Below are 23,368 nucleotides of genomic sequence, written 5' to 3' on the forward strand. Positions count from 1 at the left end.
ACAGGGTAGCTGATCGCTTGCTTTCTCCTTTACGTGCGTAGAATGGGCCCAAAAACACTGAAGAATACAGTAAAAACACTTTGAAAACGAACAGGAGCCGAGATGAAATACTGGCCGTCGGATGGATTGCATGGACAATCAAAATATGCTGGTGAAAGGCAATGGGAAGATGGGGCGGAGTGAATATGCACCATCGGGCAGATCCGATGGTGATCGGGGGCGAGAGATGCGCAACAGTTAACAAGCGGGAGGACGGCGGTTTCGCGGGCGGGCGGTTTCCCCGCACCGCCTTTGGGTTGTGGGCGGTTTCCGTATAGCGGACAGCGATGCAACAAAAGGGTACCGCATGGCTTCTGCGACCGGCGGGAAACCACGCTCCCCGCACATTAATCAGCGGGAAAGTTGCGGCGGGAGACGGCGTGACTGCCGTCAGATCTAACGACGGATGGTCAGATGAAAGAGGACAAGCGCGAGGATTATCGCACTTGCTGGGAACAGAGACCGTTAGATCGGATATGATTAATGGTGGAGATCGAAGAGGGGGTTATTTACACAGTTTTCCCACTGTTATGATAGGGAAAACGGTTAGGAGTTAAGAGACAGGGCTACACGAGCGCAGATGAAAAGGTGGCTAAAGCTTTACCACGGGAATAGGGGAAACATGGGATTTCGAAGGGTTTTGCAGGAACATAGCAGAAAACAGTGAATGAAGGTTTTTATAGAAGAATCAGAGAAACCGAGAACCAAGATCTTAAAGAAAAGTTGAAGAAGGATAAGGAGAAAAGACTGCTGCAAGCTCCCTTTAGCACCAACAATACTGCCAAGCTATCATTGACCACAACTGTTCAAAATTGTAGCAGAGCTAACACCATCTGTGCACAAGAATCCAGTGAAATGTCCTCAGCTTTATTTGATTCCCAACAAACCAGTCCAATCTTGAGTACAAAAGCTCCTTGGCTCAAAAATAATATGTCTATAGAAATGTATTTTAATCCACCCTAATTACTTCAATTTGTGAAGTATTTATACAAAAATTGATGCAAAATATCTCATAACTACATGAGAATTATTCTAGGAAACAGAAAATATCTTCAACATGAAGATAGAGACAGATGGAGAACTGTCTTCTAGGTATCCCTTTTATTGTCACTGTGCTGGTTGTTGCAACTCAGATTTGGCTCTTGCAGTTTATTTGTAATTACGTGCTGGAACCACTTTTATCTTCTACCTACTGATACTCTTTACCCATGTTGTTTAATTCTGTCTCACCTGTTTAACCTGGCAGTGATATTTTTACCTTTTAGATTTACTATAATAACTTATAGTAAATCAGTCAAACTGGTCCACCATTCACTGTTAGGTAACTTCATCCTGATCATTTTCCTATAGATTTCATCGGCTTCTATATACTTAGCAAAAAAATTTTGCTTGTGAATAAGTACTTGACTTCATGTTCTATGTAGAACAGATTCTCGAGGCCATCATAAAGCACTTTTCCAATGGGTAAAGATTTCACCCCTGAAGTACTAGCTTGGCTTTTGGCCAGCTTGTTTAACTTGTCAACATAATCTTCCTGGGTCATCAACTTGTCATTTATTATCAGGGGACTTGGAAGTCCCTTTTCTCTTAAGATGCCATACTATAGCATGAAGCTGTCAATGTCTACTTGAATGCTCTGACATATTTTCTCCAAATTTAGCATTAAATTCCTTTTAGTGAGAACTTTTTTGATCTCTATGATTGTTGTTGTTCTATCCTCTATATCTAATTCATCAAGTTCATATATGTTTTTGTTGTTCAAAAAGGTAATCATTTGATTAGCTTCTTCTGGTTTATTTCCCAGTTCCTCCATTGTTTTGTGGATTGCTTCTGTAACTGTCTTAACCAATTCTGTTTGCTAAAAAATAATCTAAATAGAAGGCCAAACATCATTGATGGAATCAATGATGTTGTCCCAAAGGATTTCTTTCATGTCTCCTAATGGTTCTTGCAGTGTTAAATCCTTTTCAAGGGCTTTTATCCTTTTGACGATCCTTAGATTCCTCTGAGTTTCCTCTTTATGTTGTATTTGTGTAAGTTTACAGTTGGTTTCTAAACTTGACACTTGTTCTCTGAGCTTCTTAAGCTCAGTGACCTGGATACTCATTTCTTCCATGGCCTTGATCAACTCTGCAGTCTTCTCTGTGGGTGTCTTTGTGGCTGTCGATGTAGATGTGCCCACTGAAGTACCTGTCACTAGAAAAGCAGTTGCTGATGGAATTGTTGGTGCTAATGCAGTAGCCAAGGTGGAGGGTACTACTGTGGAAACTGTAGGAATTACAATATGATGAGTGGTGGCCATCTCACTCTGTTTGGACTGTATCAAATTATCCAATTCTTTCTTAGTTTCCTTCAATTGGTCATTTAACTTAAGGACTAGGTCCATAAGTTCTTCCTCCTTCTGTGTTTCTAAAACTTCAACTGTTTAAGGATGATGAAGAGGAGGAATCTTGAGTTGCTTCTTCAGTGCAGCTATGTCATCGTTTTTCTTCTTTATTATCTGTTCTGTTGCTTTAACATCCATGGGATCATGTCCCAGCTCTATGACTAAGTCCTCTAGGGACTTTATTCTAGTGTCTTTGGCCTGAGAAGAGGCCTTTTCCAACTGGAATTGTGTCGAGATGTTATTCAGTGAATTTTGAAGTTGGTGGGCTACTATGGCCTTGCTAGTCAAGGTGGAATATACCATTTCTCCAATTTGTTTGTGCAACTTAATTTGGTCAATAGGATGGATATCCTTTGCCAATACCTCAAAATATATTTTTAGGTAGTCTGCCATTGATTTTGGTTGTTGTATGGTTGGCTTCAGAAAGCTCATCTGCATTTTTCCTTCCTTTATGTCAAAGGCTGACAATAACCTTGTCTGGTTCGTTGGAGCCATCCTCAGGTAATGTGCATAGTTTTTCACCTTCAACCTTTCATTCCTTGCTTTAATTTCCTTGTATTTTTCTTTGATGTCTTGGCTCTATCCTGTGGGAGCCCTGAAGGATGATACTTCCACACTCTGTTGTCTTTCTAACATTTGAGTTTGATAGGTGGAAGGTTCTTGTGTCCCTCCTGAAGGAATGGTATGCCCACTTTCTGTTCTCTCTGCTCTTGAAATCCCTGTTGTTTCCTCAGAGTATTCTGGCTCTGCATATGGGTTTAACCTCCGCCTCTTAGCAAAGGTTTGAGCAACAAGCCTACTAGAAGGAGTGGCCTCCTCTTTGTCTCTCTTAAGGTTCCTCACCTCATTTAGAGGAGTCTTCAAAACAAGAGGATTGATCATGATTTTTTCAGGTTGAGCAAGTTCCTCTGAAATTTGAGGTTGTTCAGACTATTCTGGCTATTCTGAAAGCTCTGGTTGCTTTGATGGCCTTGCTTGTTCTGAAGACTCTAGTTGTCCTGATGGTCCTGCCTCTGTTGAATGTCCACTCTGTCCCTGTGATGCTCTCTGAGACTGAGACTCTCCTGGCACCTATACAAAACAATCCTCATCAAGACTTCTGTCTAAGTCCATTAATACATTATTAACAACAACTTATGTACTATCTCGATCTATCAAAGTTCCTTCCACCCATTCAGATTGATTAGCATATTGTTCAATTTCAGGGATTCTGTGGTGGATGTAAGGACATAGCTTATTCTTTTGTCTCCTATTACAAATGAATTTGTAGGGGTCATAGGTCCACATGAAACTCTATTTCAGTTTCAACCTTTGGAGGATTTCCTCTGCCTCCTTTCCTACTTCCCTACTATTACAAATGAATGGGCCTAGCTGATCCTTTATTCTAAGTTGGGCCTTCGTCTTAGCTTTACAAAGTGCACCTCATCTGAGTTGATCATTTGCCTGTAGTACTCCAGAGAAAACAATCTCATGGGGAGGTATCTAGGAAATTTGTAAGGTGGCAATTCACATCCATAAATTCGGATTTCAGTATAGTTTTGGTACAAGTACCAATCCCCTACTTTGTATTGCTTGGACAACTGCAGGACTCTCCTAATGTCTGCACTGATTCTGGGTGGAGGGCTTCCTAGCAGCATTGTTGTCACAGGATAAACAAAGAGGTCTATGAAATCTATATAGGAGTATTGAGAATCATATTGGTGAATTAAAGAAGTCCAGAAGATCACTGATTTGGGGTTACCTCTAGTATCAAGCTTTTGGAGGGAAATTGGAAACCTATCAGCTTGGTAATACAAGAATAAATGATACAGGACTGAAGAATACTTGAACACTCTTTCAATTTCTAATCTCATGAACTGATCATGCATTTTGTCAGCAACAAACTTGGCATAATCAAATATGATAGCTAGTGGTTGTCCAAGAGAGTAGATTGACATGAAGGATATTAAGATTTCATCCATAAATTCACTTGTGGTGTAGCCTAGCACACTGCATATCATATCTATAATGTCTCGGCCAAGGCTGGTGAATATATTCCATAGATAAGGAGGAGGGTCCTTTGGGATAAACTATTCTTCTCTGATGAAAATCTGGAATAACTGAGCCATATTGATTAATGTGAGGGTAGGGTATCTATTCAACATATCTCCAACGGAAAGAGGGGTTAGGATTTGGCTTGGTTGAAATTAAAGCATCTGGTTAATGGATTCAGCAGTGATAGTAAATAGAACAGACTGGTCTAGGGTCCTTACTGCCCTCTGGATAGGGTCATAGTTCATATGGCAGTAATGTACAATCTCTGGGAATACATGCACTCTGGGGAACTGGTACTTAGGCAAACCTGATTCCCAAAGTCCAATGGAGTCACCTTGGTTTAGGTATTGGTCTCTATACTTGCAAAAGAGTTTTAAAGGGGATTTGTTGACAGAGGTGTCTTTAATCTGGAAGTCTTTGTCTGCAAGTGGGAGGTGGTCCAAATCCCTGTGGGGAGTCATAACATGACATTTAGTGCAATTGGGGTGTCCATCCTTGGTTCTTGTGTATTCAAGGACGAAGCAAAGGGTTTTAGGGAAATTGGGAACAATTGGTCTATTTCAGAGTATTTCAGGACTACCAGGTGGCTTAATTCACTAAATTACTTAGTATTTAAATAAATTTAGCTCAGGTTTGGCAAGAAAACAGGGTTTCTTAGTGGAAATGGGGTAAATACCTGGTTTCGACTATTTGAATTGATTAATGGTGCTGGTGCACTATTTGCAGGAAGCGCACGGGTCTGGAAGGTGGTCTAGAGTTTAGTGGCTTCAGAAAGTTGACGGTTGGTAGCAGGTTGGTAGTTGAATGCACTATGTGCTTTGCATGGAGTCAGAATGTCCTTTTCACAATAAAAAACGAAAAACTATGAGTTTTGTGGTTTTATGTGTAAAGTCAATGATTTTGGCGGGTATAATGGGAAAACAACAGTTGGTGCCAATAGAGGATGTGATGTTTTGTCGTGTAGCGGAAGGCGGTAAGCGGAATCCATCGCATTGCTTTTCGGGATAAGTGGTTTTGGGGGGAGGCCGCCGGATGCCATTCATCGGGCATCACGGTGCGGTGGGGTGAACAGTGAAACCGCTCACATCAAGCGGGTAAATGTCGGCCTTTGGAAGCTGCCCGATATGAGCGTCAACCTTTGGATATGAAGGGGTCAGATCGCATGGTGGTCGGGGGTATGATTTGATCGAAGGGTTAACGGAGGGGCCCGATGGGGTAGTAATGAGCGGAAAGGTTAATTAAATTTAGATTTGGGAGGCTTAATGATGCCAGGGGCGACATGATTGGAGGAACATGTTATTAATTAATCATTGATTGATTAATTAACCCCTTTTTGTTTGGCGGAGGATTACGGCTCTTAATTAGTTGCGGATCGACTAATTAATTTACTAATAATTTTTATATTTCAAACCATCGAGGCGGGATATTACCATATGGGATTTTAATAAAACATACGGGAAAGGGGGTTTTCTTTTTGGGAGTTAAATAAATATAATAAAAATTAAAGTTAATATAAAGTGAAAGCTGGAAAGAAAACACGCTAAGTATAATGTATTGATATTTATTTTTATATCCACATCTACACATCATAACCTAGGCTAAATTCTTTTTGTGGGTTTTTTGCAGAAAAAGGGGTTTTAGGTAAAGTTAATTACTTTCCCTAGGTAAATGGTGATTTCACCTTAGGGAAAGGGATTTTTAGATGAAATGAATGTATTATGGAGGGAGTGAATGTTGGTAAGGGGGTTTTTAATACTTAGACCCTATAAGTTATTGGGCCGAGGGTCCAGTCCCTCCAGAAGTCAGAGAAATGCTATGAGCCCCTTTAACTTAAGGTTTTAGGTACTTTTGACATTTTTCATGGGAAATTAGTTAAGTGAAAAGTGTAATGAGTAAGGGAGGTTAATTAATTTGACTTTATGGGTTTGATACATGCCCAATTATTATTCATACTTGGAACTTTGATGATGAAGGTGATCGACATGCTTTTATCTAATGATCATCACAATTCTGCAACCATTCTTCTACTTACCCACCTACTCATCCTACCATTTTTACTTCTCTTTATTAGGGTGCACTTAAGCTGGCAAACCCTTATCAAAACCTTTTCTTTTCTTTTACAATGGTATTCTAACTAAGTCTAACCTTATTACATCCAAGGGCTCAGATTAAACAGTTGAGCTCCTTTTATTTACTCTACCTATCTACTTATCTACTAAGATTAAACAGTTTGGTCAGATTTTATTCTCTATCTCTAAGCGTGAAATTCAAAACATGGAACAACCAAGATTAAACTATTTAGTTACAATGGATTGTGGCATAAGTAACAAGTTGCACACAATCATTATTATACAAAAAATTAAAATAGCAGTGGCATTTGGACTTGCACACTTTCATGGTCTTTTTCTTTTTCTTTTTCTTTAGGGTTCATTTTTCATCTTTTTTGACCTTTTTCATTCTTTTTGTCCTTTGATTTTTTTTTAGGACATACCCTCTTTATATTTTTTTATTTTTTTTATTTTTTTACAAATATGGAAACATTTGCAGAAAGCAAAGGTATGTACATATTACAGATTTAACCTCAGCCATTCAAAAATTATGACACCTATTTGTATAGGAACATAACAAATATAATCCTTGGAAGCACTATACAAATAACAAAAAAACCTTCTTGTTTGTGATGACTATCACAATGCAACGAAGTTCATCTCCAAGATTTTGAAGCAATAAATTATTGTAAGGGATGCAAACCAGTTTCATCATTCTAAGGATGGATTGTGTTCTTGTGCCGACTGCTAGTAATGGCTATCTATATGAGCATTAGTCATGGACTTGTATGATTTCAAAATTGTAACATTTGTTTCCTACAATTTCCAGTAAGTACTAGGTATTACTTTTTCATTTCTAGCACAATGTTATGTACATTATGTAATTGGTGGTCAATAAAGAGATGGAGTAGTCACTTAACGAAGTATGAAATAGTTTAATAACTTAATGGAATGAGTAGACTAGAAAAAAATTAGCTTAGCATAACAACATCGATCTTGACAGAATTGAGCACAAGCAATGAAGATATAAAGTAGATGGAGACTACTAGAGGAAACATGGTAAACACTTAGTCATCTGGATCTGCTAAAAAATACTTCGTTTCTAGTGTTGCGAATTTGAACTAAATGCCTATACCTAGTCCTAAATAAGATATTAGCTAGAATAAAAACATAGCAAATGAGTTGTTGCAAATGGGGATTACCATTCCCCCATTAATCTTCAATAGTCCTGACTAAACTAATTTCTTTCTAGTTTTCTAATAACCACCTAATGGGTGTTCAGTTCATTATTCTTCTCACTTTCTTTAATTTTTTTTCACAACTCAATCCTATTCCTGATTAGTGAGATTTTATATCAATGCATCCAGCCTACTCTTGAAGTGTTGTATTTTCATAATGAATAATATATACAGATCATGAGTTGTCAAACCACATGACAAACCACTGGAGCTAGTAAAAAACTATGAGGTGCAAGGCCCTAGCTCCATTTTGACACCATTAGTGGAAATAAAAGTAGAGGAAGAGGAGGGAGAATAGGCCTCCTAATTGTCTTCATCAATCATTGTGAAGGGCTTGATGTAAATCTTAATGATGCCATTTGGAGAGTACCTACGGTTGAGGGGGTCTGGCTGTACAATCCTCGGAGGATTTGTGGAGCAAGAAGAGAAGGGAGAAGAGCAAGAAGACTTGTCTCTCCTAACATTAGGTTGAGGTGAAGAAACTCAGGATGGTGATTTTTTGCTTGAGATGAATCAGGTGGTCATATGATGTAGTGAGCAGAAATGTTTTGAGGTTTTTTAGAAGTCACATGTCTGCTAGCCATGTGAGAGGAAATTTGTTCATTTTGTCTCATAGATATACCACCATCCAACTCATGGGTGGGGTGTGTGTAGTATATCTACAAATATAGATAGTCTAAAAGGAAGAACTAATGAAGGAGAGGTATTTGACTTTGAAATTTACATAATCTCTTACAAAATATGAAATTAAAATCTGTTTTTAGTAAACTAGATAGTTTTTAACTTTTTCGTATACCTTTTTTAATGATTAAATGATTATTTAAAAATTTGACCTGGCTTAAGATGGATGTTTTGAAGTTGCACTTTTTGACATTTCTCATCGTTAATAAAGCTCTCAAATATGTTTTTCAATACATTTAACATAGGTTTTCTATATACCTTTTTCAGTGATCAAACTTATATTCCAAAATTTGTGCTACATTTAGTATATATATTTTGAAGTTTCCCTTGACATCTTTAGCTCCATTTCTAGACCTTACCATCTCACTCACTCATTATTTTCTAGAAGGATATTATTGTTCTGTATCTTGCCATAGACTATTGAGTATTTTGTATTATACCATGGTCTCTTATATATGTGTTGCAACAACACTACCACTAGTTTCTTTCTCTCTATATGTTTTTTTTAGCCTTTTTTTTGGAGACGCACTTGCACTCCCACATTATAGTCATAATGACTCTACCTTTCGTTAGTCCCATTGACTTCTCTGGTCATCAGCTAGATATTAATAAATTTACTTACTTACTTACCTACTCGGCATTATTCATTCTTAAACATACTTCAACATTTCATTAAAAATGTGAAATGATACAAAAATTTCTAAACTCCCAGGATTTCTGGTTTTTTAATGCCAATTGATGCAAAAGTAGGCTAGTTAAAGGCACAAAAACACATAGTTAAGCTTTCTAGCATCCATTGTCTTGTTGTTTCTAATTATTTATTTTTCTTGTCTCCAACAACACCTCTAAATGAACAAGGTTGAGACAATAACAGTCTTACGGCACACTACAATGTCAATCCATGTTACTGGAAGCATAAATTTCTTGTCAGGAAAAATATTTAACTCATCATGATCACACGTTAAATATTGAAGGTCTCAACCTGGTGAAATAATCGCTTGTTAGAATGGGGATAATTTTGCCAATTCCTGTCTTCAAAGGGATTTGCATCATATCTTGATTTCATCTCCAACAACTCCTTTAAGACAAGTAGCAGCCTTACAACACCCTTAACTTAAATGCCAATATATGTGACTCAAAGTCATCTTTCTTGGTCAGGAGGAAGATCTTCAAACTCATGAAATGGTGAGTTTTGTTGGGTTCTCAAAGGTGAACAAATGTCCTCTTAGAAGGGGGATGATACTTTAAATGCTATTGTTAAAAGGGATCTGAAATTTTTTCAGATCTAGACATATTTTTCTATTCCTCCTATTGAATTACTAGAAATTCAATATTGCAGGTTGGAAACTGCTTCTAATCCTTGCAATACTCTTGAAATTTATTTTTTAAAGATAAAGGTTCCATTGATCTATCTGCCTTACCTTTGTCTACCTTGAGGATAAGGACATGAGGGTTATCATTGAGGCACTTGATGGCCTGGAACTCTTCTTTATATAAGTTAGGGCTAGGCGGTTTAACATGACACAAAATTCTACCACAATTCCACTTAATTTCTTCCACAATGTGAGGAGGGAGGTGTTGGGCAATAATATCTATGGAACAAAGGATCTCTTCAATGAGAATCTTGTGAGGATCAAGAGAAAATTTGAAGCCTTTTTCTAGGGGTTGACGGTATGGGGATCGATGAAGAGTGAGGAGAGGTTCACCACATACGAAGGTCTAGAATTGGGGGAAGAGGAGACTAAGGGAGTAGAAGAAGAATTAGCCATTAATAAAGAATTATTAAGATTATTATTGATTGAACTAGAAATATCTACATTAAGAGGAGATGAATTTTTAGAAATCAGATTGGTTAAATTATTAACCGACTTAGAATTTGAATGATTTGAGTTAGCATGATCCAAATTAAAATTTAATTGATTTAGAGAGGGATTATGGGTGATATTAGATCAATCTGCATTAATATGGTTCGAATTAGAATTACAGTTCAAACTTGAGATGTTGATAGCAGGACCATGGGGGAAATCAGACTTTATAGAGAAGGATGAATTAGTGTGAGGCAAATTGTAGTTTGAGTTAGTAATAAAGAGAGAGGATAGTGGGGGAAGGAAAAAAAATATATATATAAAAGTGTGGGGGTATTTAGAGACCCAAGAGTGAATCAAATTGGGCAGCGCTAGATTGAAGTAAGAGGGAGAGGGGTTAGGTAAAGATTAGGTAGGAGATGGAGAGTTAGGGTTGTCTTCCGTGCCGATCGCAAGAATGAAGGGAGAATAAGAACTGGAGGAAGACACATAATTTTTCTTTTATTAGAATCAAATGGATCAGGAACATAATTAGGGAGAGTGGCATTTCACAAGGTGAGAGGTTATACTACTGAGTTGATCGAGGGAGAGTCATGAGAAGTCGAAATGGAGGCGGGAGTAATAAATAAAAAATATGAATCAAGAGGATCAAATGGAGAGCTTGGGGGGGAGTCGATTGATAGAGATCGAGGGTTAGGGCTAGCTGCCACGCTGATCACATGAATGGAGGGAGAATAGGAAGTGGAGGAAGACGCATAATTTTTTTATTTATTAGAATTGAATGGATCAGGAACATAATTAGGAAGAGTGGCGTTTCATGAGGTGATAGGGCTGAATGTTGAGTTGGGTGAGGGAGAGTCGTGAGAAGTCAAAATGGAGGCGAAAGTGATAAATATCAGATCTTAATCGAGAGGATCAGATGGGGATCTTGGGGGGAATTCGATTGATAAGGCAGAGATGAGGTTTGACCGATTGATGCTGGATACGTTGGAGACTAAGTCATGGTTCAGGCAGTCGACTTCTGAGGTAGAGTGATGCTCTGATGGATGGTAGAGAGGTTCAAGCTGATTACAAGGGTAATGGGTAGTGACAACCGTTGAAGGCTGCACAAAGGAATGAGCGGGGGTTAATTGACAGGTCGAAGAGGGTGATTGTTGCAATAGGTTAGTGAGTACTCTGGATGTGTCGGGACGGCTATACAGTAGTGAGAGGACTGGAGGGTTGGAATCCAAAGACCATAAGAGGCGGAGCATGAAGGGAACCTCTATCAAACTCTATCAAACCATTAAAGGTTCTTAGGTCCCTTCAAAATGTGTTTAACCCTTCATACACAATTGGGGCACAGAGAACATGGACAGTTCTTGGTTTCTTGTTTTTGTAGGTGCTCTAGGTATTCCATTTTGTTGTTAATTGCTATTCTTCATTTCAATTGACTTATTTAGCTCATTTGTGGACATTAGTATAATTTTATTTTATTTTGTTTCTTGCCCAATCTTGCAATAGTGCCTTTGCATTGTGTAACCTTTTTCTATTTAATGATTAATTGCTTGAAGCTCACAAACCTTAGAATATTTGCAACCCCTATAACATAATGATTTGTCTCTCATCCAATTGGAAGAGTTCTTTGATTTCTCCGAGAAACTCTACCTCCATGATTTCTTCCTATTGCATCATTTTCACAGGTTTCAACTTTTATCCTTGACAAGTTCTCCAATATTACAATTGAGTACAAATAAATCTATATAGGTTTGACTCATGGGAAACCCATGAGTCCCCATGGGTCTTCCCAAGTCTCCGCTGAGCCATGTTACTTGGATCATACTTAGCTTGAGACTTGTCTGAACTTGTTAAACTTTGGCTCACTTTTCAAGACTTCAGAGTTTAGAGGCTAGACTTGTGATCCGGCTCAAGACTTGAGAGTCTAGAGGCTAGAATTGTGATCCAACTAAGTGTGCAAATGAAGATCCTCTATGGAAGTACGAATGGTTAAACACATTTTGGAGGGTCAATCACGCTTTGCAGATAAATATCAAGTATCAAATGTTGTATTATCATATAATATGAGATGATCTTATGAATTTTTGCACAAGATGTTCTTTTATAACTTTATACGCATTAGGAATGTCATATTTTTTGTGCACAATTACTATGTATTGTTCCCAATATGTGAGTTTTTTGGTAGTTGCCGATGCTTGCCCATTCTTGACCAGAGTTTTTCTAGGTCACTGATTCTTCCCAAGTTCCAGGTGAGCCAAGTCTTTTCCAAGTTCAAATCTGAGTCTAACAACTTTGATACAACCAAGGACTTGCTTTATCTTATTTTTGGCCAGATCATGTAGGAGAGCCTTTTTATGGGTCAGATTATTTTATTTAATGTTTAAAATTTTTGTGTTGGAATGTCTAGGAGTATCTACAACCCCTCAATAGAGTCATTTAGCTCCTAACCAACTGAAAGAATTCTACTGTAGTAATATTTGTCTTTTCCAAGAAGCATTACCATCTTGTCCACAATTTATCATTTTAATAGGTTTTAACTTTGACAATTTCTCTGACATTACATCAAGCATATTTTCAATCAAATACTTTTGGGCAATGATTTTCTTCAATTCGAATGAAAAGGAATTCCAACAATACATTCTCATGTCCCAAATCAACTGGTGTTCAAAGAGTGCAACAACTATCATGGGTTCTTATCCCTTATGATTATTTCACATAATGTAATTAAAATCATATACATGACCATATGAACCAAATGCATTTCTCTTTTTGTCATGTTGCAAATAAATTCTAATTTGAGACTATATATGCTATGATAGAACATGAATGCATCCCCTGTCATGGGTATAAATATCACAAGTTACAACCAACACCACTTTTGTTGATGTTCCTCCTCAAAATGTTCCAATTTTCTTGGCAAATGCATTGTCTTTTCAGTTAAGATAACATATTAAAGGTAAATAATGGAAAATCTTGAAATGTTAGTTTCATGGTATTGTCTCCTTTAACAATGGTCTCTTGTGCTTAATAGGATGTATATAAAAATCAATGTCGAAGACGAGCACTCAAAGATTACATTTTCTTTGAAGTCTTCCAGATAAAATTTAAAGTATCTTCTTATAATATATTGGCCTCTACAAACTAAGCAATCTATATGTGGCATGGAATTTCTATTGCTTTTCATGTTCCTTTTTGTTTTTTATTTTTCCTCCAGTGTTGAAAAAATTGCTGAAATTGGTTATTTTTCATGATTTTTTCACATTGCTGATATGCTCTGCTTAAAGATACATGATTTTTGAGGTATTTGAATATATTGTGATATTTTGAAAAGATTGTGATATATCTGTAATATATCGTGACTTGAGTAAAAATATTACTGAGGGTGAGACAATATACTGTTAAAGTGTGAAAATTTTAATTCTTTTGCTTATTTTTTTGGATACAATTTGGTTTTTGGCCAATATGAGTTTTCTTTTCATATTTATGTGGTAATGTGAATTTTTTATACTGTTGGTGTTTTAGATTAAAAAAGGAAAAAAATGGAATATTTTTGTCTTTTTAAGTTTGGTGATAATTTCTTATTTTTTTCTTGATCTTTTTTTATTTTATTTATAAAAGGTATCTTTCCAAACCTTTGGTGATATATGCCCCAAACAATATTTGCAACATCTTTTTACTATTGTGCATGTGCTTTTAGCTTTTTTACTGTTGTTTTATTTTTAAAGCAATCTTATTGGTACACAAATGGGAATTAGCTGGTGATCTAATTTTGAAGATCACATGATTTCTCATTTTAGACATTGTTAGCTTTTTGTTTCATGGGAAGAATAGAATGCCACTTTGCAACCTTAATGCTCAAAATTTAGTTGTCTGTTTCTTCTTTCTTCAGCAACCCATTTTCTTCTTTCTTCACCACCCTCTACCTATGAGAAATATTACAGTGAAGAGCAGGATGCCCCTAAAAAACCCAAAGACATAGAAGTCAATATCCCATCCGTGGGCAGTCCTTGTCCTCTTAACATACAATTTATCCTCAGCTACACAGGTCAGATTCAGTGCTTCGAACAGGAGCAATGTACACATAATAACATGTATTCTATGCACCGTGGGCTTCCGTTTTCCACAGACATAAATCCAAACCCCAAGGAAAACTACATACAAAACAAAGAAACAAAACTAAAGTGAGGGAAATTGGGTATGACCTGCAGGAAGGAAATCCTTCAAATTGCCCTCCAAGTTGTACATTTTGGTGTGGACATTAGTTAAAACTCTATACTAAGTATGACAATTTGAAAAAAAGAAAAGACTATACTCATTGACATCTACAACACGGTATGAGTTATTATATGTATTGTCTGCATGCAGCTCCTTGAAGTTGAACAATGGTGTGATGTAATGACTGTCAAGGACACAATAATTGGGGTTCTCCTCCAATTCTACCAGAACCTACACCAAATTCTCATCTAATAATAAGAAAATACCCATCATGGAGAGATCCAAATCAGGGCCTTGCAGTGTGCTCACCCATGCCAAATATTTTACAAAGATTTCAACATGCCCTGTGTGAGTGAACCCAAAATTTTCAAACATAATCATGGCTCTAGAAACTGAACCTATTATGGAGTCCCTAATCTTCGTAGAGAAAATGGGTAGAATGGAATCCAAATTGTTGGGATGACCTGAACATAGATGCACAACACAGTGGGTAATTTGAGGTTTCCCATGGCTGGAACACCCAATTCTGGACCCATATCTAAGTGTTTGAGAAAAAACCCACAAGGAATCAAGACTTATGGAACATTCTAAAGCTAGTTGAACACATGGGAATTGTTAAATTGTTGGTAAGTGAGTCAAAGAGGGAGGGAATCTATAAAAAGCAATAGGAATCCTACATGGATGGAACAAAGATCAATTGTTCATTAGGGAAAAAAGGTAGTGAGTTTTCTCAACTAGGGTTAGAAAACGATAATAGTGCAACTAACCGACCTCTTACTTCAAGTCCAGGCAAGCATCTGCCTCAGAATCAATTTATGAACTAGTTTACCAGAAACTACTTGAAATATTGATTATATATATATAAACCAATTGAATTGGCTTGTCGAATTGGTTGTGTACCGAACCATCCAATTTGATATGGAACTAGTCACTGAACCAGTTCAAGGGCCAAACCATCCTCTTTTAGGGTTAAATTGGTTGAATTGGTTGGTTCTCGTATGGTTGGTTTTGAAAACCCTTGTACTTTGAAATTGATTTTATCATTTTAGGTAATTCTCTTAGACATTTTACATTAGATTCCAAGAACTTTGACTTGAATTGAAATTGACATTTTCCAATAATTATATCTTATGTATTTATGTTTGGATTATCTTTCCCTTGTTTGTCAATGGTCTTGGTTTTCAGAAGAGAGGTTGGCTTTCACGTGCAAATGATAAGAATACAGAGCCCAGGTAATACTATTTATTACAATAGTTTATTTGAGTGTGTTCATCAAAGCATAATTTTACTTGTTTATCTTATGTTGCAATTCAATTCTTTTCTTTGTCCATTAGAGTTATGAAAAGAAGGAATAGTTTACATACAAGTAGGCAGGAGGATTATCAACAGTCTAGGTGATTATGTAGTTATCCGTAGAATTGAGAGCGTTGAGATCATTAAATGTTAAGAAAACTCACTGTAACCATGTTATGTGCTTAAGTCTATAGTGAAGAACCCACTACAGTCACAACAAGGAGCAGAAAAGAGCATAAGGACAAAGAAAACCAAATCTGTAGCTGCCCCCAAAACGTGAAACTTGGATGTAGACGACAGAAGGATAAATGAGTTTGGGACATTGGTTTCTCTTGAAGATAAGGCTTAAGGACTTGCAAGTGAAAATAATAGAAGTGACATTTTTCATTTAGTTTTTGGATTCGCAGACCAAATTGAAGAGATATGATTAGTTCTATATCATGACGGGGATGTTTCTTTTATTTCTAATTCACGAGACAATAAGGTGAAGGGTGAGCAGATGAAATTATGTGAGAAAGCCAGACTTGTCAACTAGAAAATGGGTCATCCCAAAATAGTGCAATAGAGTGTTCCAAGAAATTAAGGTTAGGAATATTGTGAAGGAAGCAGAGGAGGCTAAGTAGATGAAGAAAAATTCCTTTAAGGAATTGAAGAGGATGGAAAAAATTGCTTCAAATCAACATAAAAAAAAATCATAGGGCTTACAAGGTACATTTTCATGTAGTTCAAATCATTTTTTGCTTATTTTAATTTCAATTGTATAACATGTATATATATTATCATCATAAAGTATTAACTCCACAGTATAAAATCCTTGACTCATTCAATTGATTTGACAATGTCATCAAATATTAAGTTGTATAAATGTTGAGTGTGATGGCTTCGTCATGGGGCTAACATTTCTATCTAGTTTGCAACAAAGTGAACAGAAATTGGTGGCACAGAGACCTAAAAAAATAGATAATGTAGTTAAGCACCATGGTTTTCTTATGTATGAGAGCGAGAGTCTTACATATATAGATGTTGCAACAAAAATGAATGATTAGAAAGAATTGGTTGAGGAAAACAAGCCAGGGCCACTACTGAAGATGCAATCAGGTAGATGTATGAATTGTGGACCCTGCTTTTGTCATCAAGTTAAAGTCCATACATCATTTATTTTCCCCTAATTATTTACTAAAATAGCAAGTGAAACATAATGTAGTTATACAATTCAAACTTCATATGTTATAACTTATATTCATTGTTTGAGTGTTTTCCTTTTTGTATATTGCAAAGCTTCTTAATTACATTCCTTGTTCATGTATATTTTTTGTTTTGTTATATTGTACACTTGATTGTATTCTACATGTGTGAAACTTTTTCCTCCATGCAGGATAATTAGTGCACCCAGGGCATTGGCGAGAAGCATTGGACCAACTGCTGGAAACAAATAATTTTCAAGAATTCACTGAATGTGTATGCCTTGCCCTACCCCTTGTGAAGGTTTGTGTGTACTAGGAATAATTGAAAATATAGTATCTATTAAAAGTATTCAATGTGCCATCATTGATAAAACTTTCGAAGAAGGTTATATGGTTCCAAATCCACCCAAGAAGAGGACAAGGTATGTGTCTTTCCTTTATAATTCTTAATGTCATTATTATGATGCTTATCATCTTGAAAGTAATCTGTCTATTTTCTATGATGTGGTGAAGTAGATCCTGATATGGATGGGTCATTGGATGTAGGAAGAAACTTGTTATAGTGGGCAGTGGGCAAGCTAGTTTGGTTGTTGATAATCAACTTAATAAAGCTCATGGGCACTCTGTCATTGTTTATGAACGTGCTAATCAACTTGGAGGTTTGACGGTGTATGGAGTTCCTAATATGAAAAACAAACTTGATGTTATCCAACGACATGTTGATCTGATGGTAGAGGAAGGTGTTAATTTTGTTATGAATGCAAATGTTGGAGTTGACTCTCTTTTCTCTGTGGAGAAGATTCACACTCAAAATAGTGTTTTTCTTTTGGCATGTGGTGCAACAAAACCAAGGTACACTTTCTATATTTGATTTCAATTCACATTTTTCCCATAGGAGTCGAGGCCCTTGCTGTACAGTGTCAAATTATTTTATATATATAAATTCCAGGGATCTCCCTATGCCTGGTCGTGAATTAACAAGAATACATTTTTCTATGGAGTTTCTTCATTCAAATACTAAGATTTTGTGGGACAATGGATTTCGAGATGAAAAGTTTATTTCTACAAAAGGGAAAAGGCTTGTTGTCATTAGAGGAGGAGACATTGGAATTGATTGTATATCAAAAACCATAAGACATTGATGTAGTAATGTTGTGAATTTGGAGATCCTTCCACAACCCCAAATTCTCGTGCTCCTCAGAATCTTTGGGCTCAGGTTTATATTTATTCATTTTCATCTAAATAAAAATTAGTTATCTATTAGTTCTAACATGTTGTATCCTAGAATAATTCCATGATAATCTGTCTTTGTTCACTTTTTGGTAGTGACATAAGGTTTTCCAAGTAGATTATGTCCACCATGAAGTTATTCCCAAGTTTGGTAAAGATCCCATGTCATGTGAAGTGTTGACAAAAAGGTTTATAGATAATGAAAATGGAAATTATAAAGGGCTTGAATTGATTAAGGTCAAATGGGAAAAAAAATGAGTGGAAAGTTCTAGTCGAAAGAGATGGAGGTCACGATGTCTACAGAGGAAATTTTTATGGGGAGGTTCAGGTCAGAACAGAAAGTGGGCTCTTCTTAAATGGGAGAAAGTTTGTTTGCCAAAGTATGCAGGAGGTGCAGGCCTCAGAGATCCTGATCACAGCAACCAAGCTATGGGAGCGAAGATCTGGTGGCGTTGGCTGGCTTATCCAAATACCCCTTGGGCTTCTCTCTGGACTGCCAAGTATGCTGGCAATTACCCTTTGGAGGACAGATTGCGCATGACCGAAATAAGCCCAGGCTCTGTCATTTGGAATGCTGCAATTCATCACCGTTCCCTGATACAGAACCACTGCTTTTGGGAAATTAACAACGGCAATACGGCTCGTCTTTGGGAGGACTCATGGCAGCAAATGCCAAAACTCCAAGACATTCTTCAAGACCTACCAATAAATGAGAGGGAAACCATCCAAGCAGCTAAAGTTTATCACGGCTGGGTCAGTGAAGCAACACATGAATACCGTCAATGGAAAGACACAACTCAGCTCCTACCTCAAGGTACTGAACCTATTCAACAGCTTCTCAAAACGGAGCTTCAAAAAAGGCAAATAAGAGTCTCGAATGAACCAGACATTCTCAGATGGGGCTATGAAGAAAAAGGGGTTTTTTCCACCAAGGAGGCTTACAGGATAATAACACAGAACCAAACACATAAAGATAGCTTATGGGAAAAAGTCTGGCACAAACTGAACTGGCCAAAGGTTTCAACTTTCCTCTGGCTTCTTTGTCATAACCGAATCCTCACATGGGACAATCTCAGAAAGAGAAGTTTCTTAGGACCGTCCATATGTTTTATGTGTCGAAAGGAGGAAGAATCAGCGCTTCATCTCATGCAAAACTGCCCGCTGGGAAACAAATTATGGGAGAAAATTGCTTTCAGATGTCAGAAAGAAAGAAGAATTCACCATGACCTCAAAGGTACCATCAACAAAGGAAGTCCTGGACCATTTCAAAGCAATATCCTCAATGCATTATGGATTCTCCTACCAGGGCTCCTCATGTGGAATCTGTGGAAAGAGCGTAACAGAAGGATATTCAAGGATCAAACAATGCCAGTGGAGAAGCTTTGGACCCTCTTCCACAAAAATATTATGGAAACTCTTTTCCTCAAAGATTGGAACCCCGAAGATTACCCCACTCTTCCTCAAGAAAAAGTGATATGGGATAACTGGCAAATGAACAGGCCACACTCCCCACCTGTAAGTATACATCCAGCAATCAGCAGAAAAGATTCTGGATCTTGGAGGCCCCCCCCAGCAGGAATGATCCAACTCAATTTTGACGGAGCCTGTAAAGGCAATCCTGGGCAAGCAGGTTATGGAGGCGTTTTCAGGGACAACAAAGGTCATTCACTGGGTATCTTTCTGGGTTCTATAGGCTGGGATACTAATAACTCAGCGGAACTAGAAGGATTGTGGCGAGGTCTGAGAATTGCGCATACCAGAAATCTCTTTCCCCTAGTTATTGAAGGGGATTCGCAGATTCTCATTCGAATGGCCACAAAGCTCCAGAACGGATCGCCTGTTCATAAACTGAGTAGCAGTTGGCGAATGTCCCAGAGGTTGGAATCAATTGCTCATTGGCTCTCACAGCATCAAGCCATCACCTTCAAGCATACAAGACGAGAAGGAAACAAGATGGCGGATCTCCTCGCCAACATTGGAGTGGAGGCAAAAGAAAATCATTATGAAGGAACCATTGATGGCCTTCCCTCTCGTGAACAGAAAAGCAAGTTGCAAGATATGATCACTCAGGAAATATCTCTGATGAGCGATCCACACCCGGATGCGGGTGTTAGTACTTGGCATTAACTCCAATGCTTAAGCCACTGGGAGGCAGGACGGATCCTCATCCCCTGCGCGTGGAGAGCTTTGGTAATTGCTGTGAGTATTTCTGTCATCGCGGTGGTCATCAGACAACATCATTAACTCAGCAGCAGGGCCGACGGGACATGGCATTAAGGATGCTACCGGAACGGCGTCGGAGAGCATTCATTCCTGGAGGGGCAGCGCAAGGTTTCAAGTGAATGCAGAGGAGCCGACGGGACGCGGCCTTAAGGCCAACTCAGAGCAGGCGTGGCATGGCATTAACGTCTGGTTTGGTGGCACAGAGCTCCAAGGGTAGCAGGGGAGGTGCCAAGGGACTCCAACGCGCTGCAGTTATGACAATTTTATTATTTATAGGAACCTGCCATTATATTCTGGCTCATCGCGGGTAAATTATGCACACGCGTTTCGGAGGAAGCTATCCTGCTCATTCTCGCAGAGATTCTTGCAGTAAAGGCGGTTCTGCTGCTTCTGGCAATATGCCAAGGGATAGAGGTATCCCCAGAAGAGGGGGAAGATCTGGGGTGAGGGTAAGCTCGGACAGGGGCAGTGTGCAACCTATTTCTCCAATCAACGAGGCGCCCCCTTCACCAGATACGGATGATTCTGAGCAGGAGTGCTTGCTTCCGCAGGGCACGTATCAATCCTTTCGCTTTCGCTTCCCAAGCCGCCTAGCGTATCCAGAAGTTGTGGTAAATTTCTCAGTTTTTATCACGGAAGAGGACCCTAGCTCCCCTCCCCGAGCTCATGACAATGATGTTTTTATTGCGGATATGACGGGTCTGGTTCACCGGACGAGACGCGATGCTGAGGTTCCAGCTCCCAGCGTTTTAGCGCAGCCAGCAGAACCACGGGAGGACTCAGGCAACGATCTCTCTATTCAGGAAATTCTGCAACTTCCAGACTTGAATGTTGCTGAAGACGTCCCAGGTGTCCCAGTTCCCCCTGATCCTGAAGAAGGGATGGTCATCTGGATTGACTCCCCCAGCTATGGTGACAGCGTTCCAGCGGACCCGGCCAGCCAGCTTACATAATCTACTCCGGTGATTTCTTCTGGTTTTGGTCTTAATGTCTTCGTTTCTTATGTCTTTCTCTAGCTTTTTCAACTCTCTAGCTTTCTATAGATACTGCTGCTGGTTCCAAGTCATAGCAGTAATCTTTTTTTGCTTTAAATCTTACAATGTAATATGGTACTACTCTATTAGTGGCCACAGTATCTCTGTCAGCAGGACTATTAGTTTTTTGTCTTCAAGAATTCATAGGGTAGATAGTGATTCCGGGTTTCAAGTAAAGGCGGATAGACAGATTGTCAAGCCTTTTCAGCTCAAAGAATGGCCTCGGCCTCTTTTGTAAAATCTAAAAGCTCTGTAAATATTTTCCTTTTTTAATATAGAATTAGCACTTACTTAGAAAAAAAAAAAAAGAGATGGAGGTCACAAAGGAAATCATAGAAGAATAACTTGTTTTCTTAGCAATAGGATTTCTTGGACTAGAACATGTAAGCTATGTTTTTTTAAGCATCAAAGTTTCTGCTAAGGTCATATAAAAATTTGATTTTTTTAATGATATGCACAATGTAATGATTCAGGTCCAATCTGAATCTAGTTGACAACATTCATTGTTGGACTATGTTTTTTTCTTTGGAAAATTGAGTAATTCAGTGATATTACAACTTTCCAAATCCATAACCTTCAATACACATATTTTTAACATTTATATTATGTGTCTAAAATATACTTGACGTACACACCATATTTTCTAGAATTTCTCCATTTACCTCCTCACTCTAATTTCAGTTTTTATTTGGTTTGACAAATTATCGCAGAGAAGCTTGATATGGAAAGGGATAACAGGTCAAGTTTCAAAGCCAACTTTGGTGATTTTGTAACGAGTGTCGATGGTGATTTTGTTGCTGGTGATTGTAGATGTGGATACTCACTAGTGTTTGGGCCATTTCTGAAGCAACAACAGCTACCTAGATAAATAAATTTGTGATGAAGGAAGACCAGTTGATCAAAACTTGTGAAGATAGTGGAGGGCAAGGATAAACACCCAATGTTCACTTTCAAAACATAAGTGCCCCTTGGGATACTTGTTGTAGAAAGTCATAATCCTAGGAAAAATGGAAATAACATGCTGAACATGGCACTCACATGCCTTCTTATTGAATAGGTGAAAGGAATCAAAGGTTGATTTATTTGCTTTGAGTGTCTCACATTGCTATTCATTAATACTAACAAGGAGGAAATTTTGGAAGCATTAACTGCCTGGTCCAAGACATTTGAGATGGAAAAATGGTCTATACGAGACATTTCAGACCCAATGGACATTTCATCATTTGCATTTATATTCTATGTTTTTTCTGTGTACACTATCTATGATGTTGATGTTTGAAATCCATAACTATTCCCTTGGAGGAGTGCAAATGTGGTTTCCTAGTCCTTTTTCTTGATATGGCACCTTATTTTCTCTTAGGATTCTACACGGTGATAGATGTTTAGTGGTGCAGAAGGAGAAATTAATCTTTGAGTCTATGAAGGTCGTTGATAGGAAAAATTTATAAAAAAATATTTAAACAATGTACAACTTCTCTGTTTGAATGACAAGTCCAAGAAGGGCTCAAGATGTGAACATAACTCCTGGTCCTACAACCATTGCACAAGTTTGGTTTTTTTTTTTTGGATAGGTTCTTTTCTAGTATACTATTTGATTTGTTTTTTAATAAATTTCTTGGAAAAAAAACACAGGGATGAGGAGGCACATATTGCAATATTGTTTTCGTTGGGTTCTTGGATTGAAAACTCAGCAGATGGCTTTGTATAAGATTTTTCTTCTTTCTTTGCTATGGGATTTAAAGAGAAGGAAAATTTGCAAAGAGCACACCTTCGTAGTCTGAAATTAGCACACCATAACTCAAATATTTTGATACAGGTAAATATTGTTGCCTAGCTCTAATGGTTCAAATGTTCAAAGTTATAAATGATCTTATATTAGCTTTAAATATTTTGTTTTAAATGAAATATGCCCATCTTGAAATTTCTTTTGAAGATGGTATTAATTGAATTAATTGCATTGT

The 23,368-nt window shown here is 37.8% G+C and overlaps 1 pseudogene; it reads left to right on the forward strand.

Annotated features, from left to right (window-relative positions):
* Window positions 1–326: 326 nt before the first annotated feature.
* Window positions 327–22,271, forward strand: LOC149184119 (glutamate synthase 1 [NADH], chloroplastic-like; annotated as a pseudogene).
* Window positions 22,272–23,368: the final 1,097 nt, after the last annotated feature.

The sequence above is a fragment of the Pinus tabuliformis genome, chromosome 3_2, assembly GCF_031772625.1.
Source record: "Pinus tabuliformis cultivar Carrire ecotype Pingquan chromosome 3_2, CPIR1, whole genome shotgun sequence".
In the NCBI taxonomy this organism is placed as follows: domain Eukaryota; kingdom Viridiplantae; phylum Streptophyta; class Pinopsida; order Pinales; family Pinaceae; genus Pinus; species Pinus tabuliformis.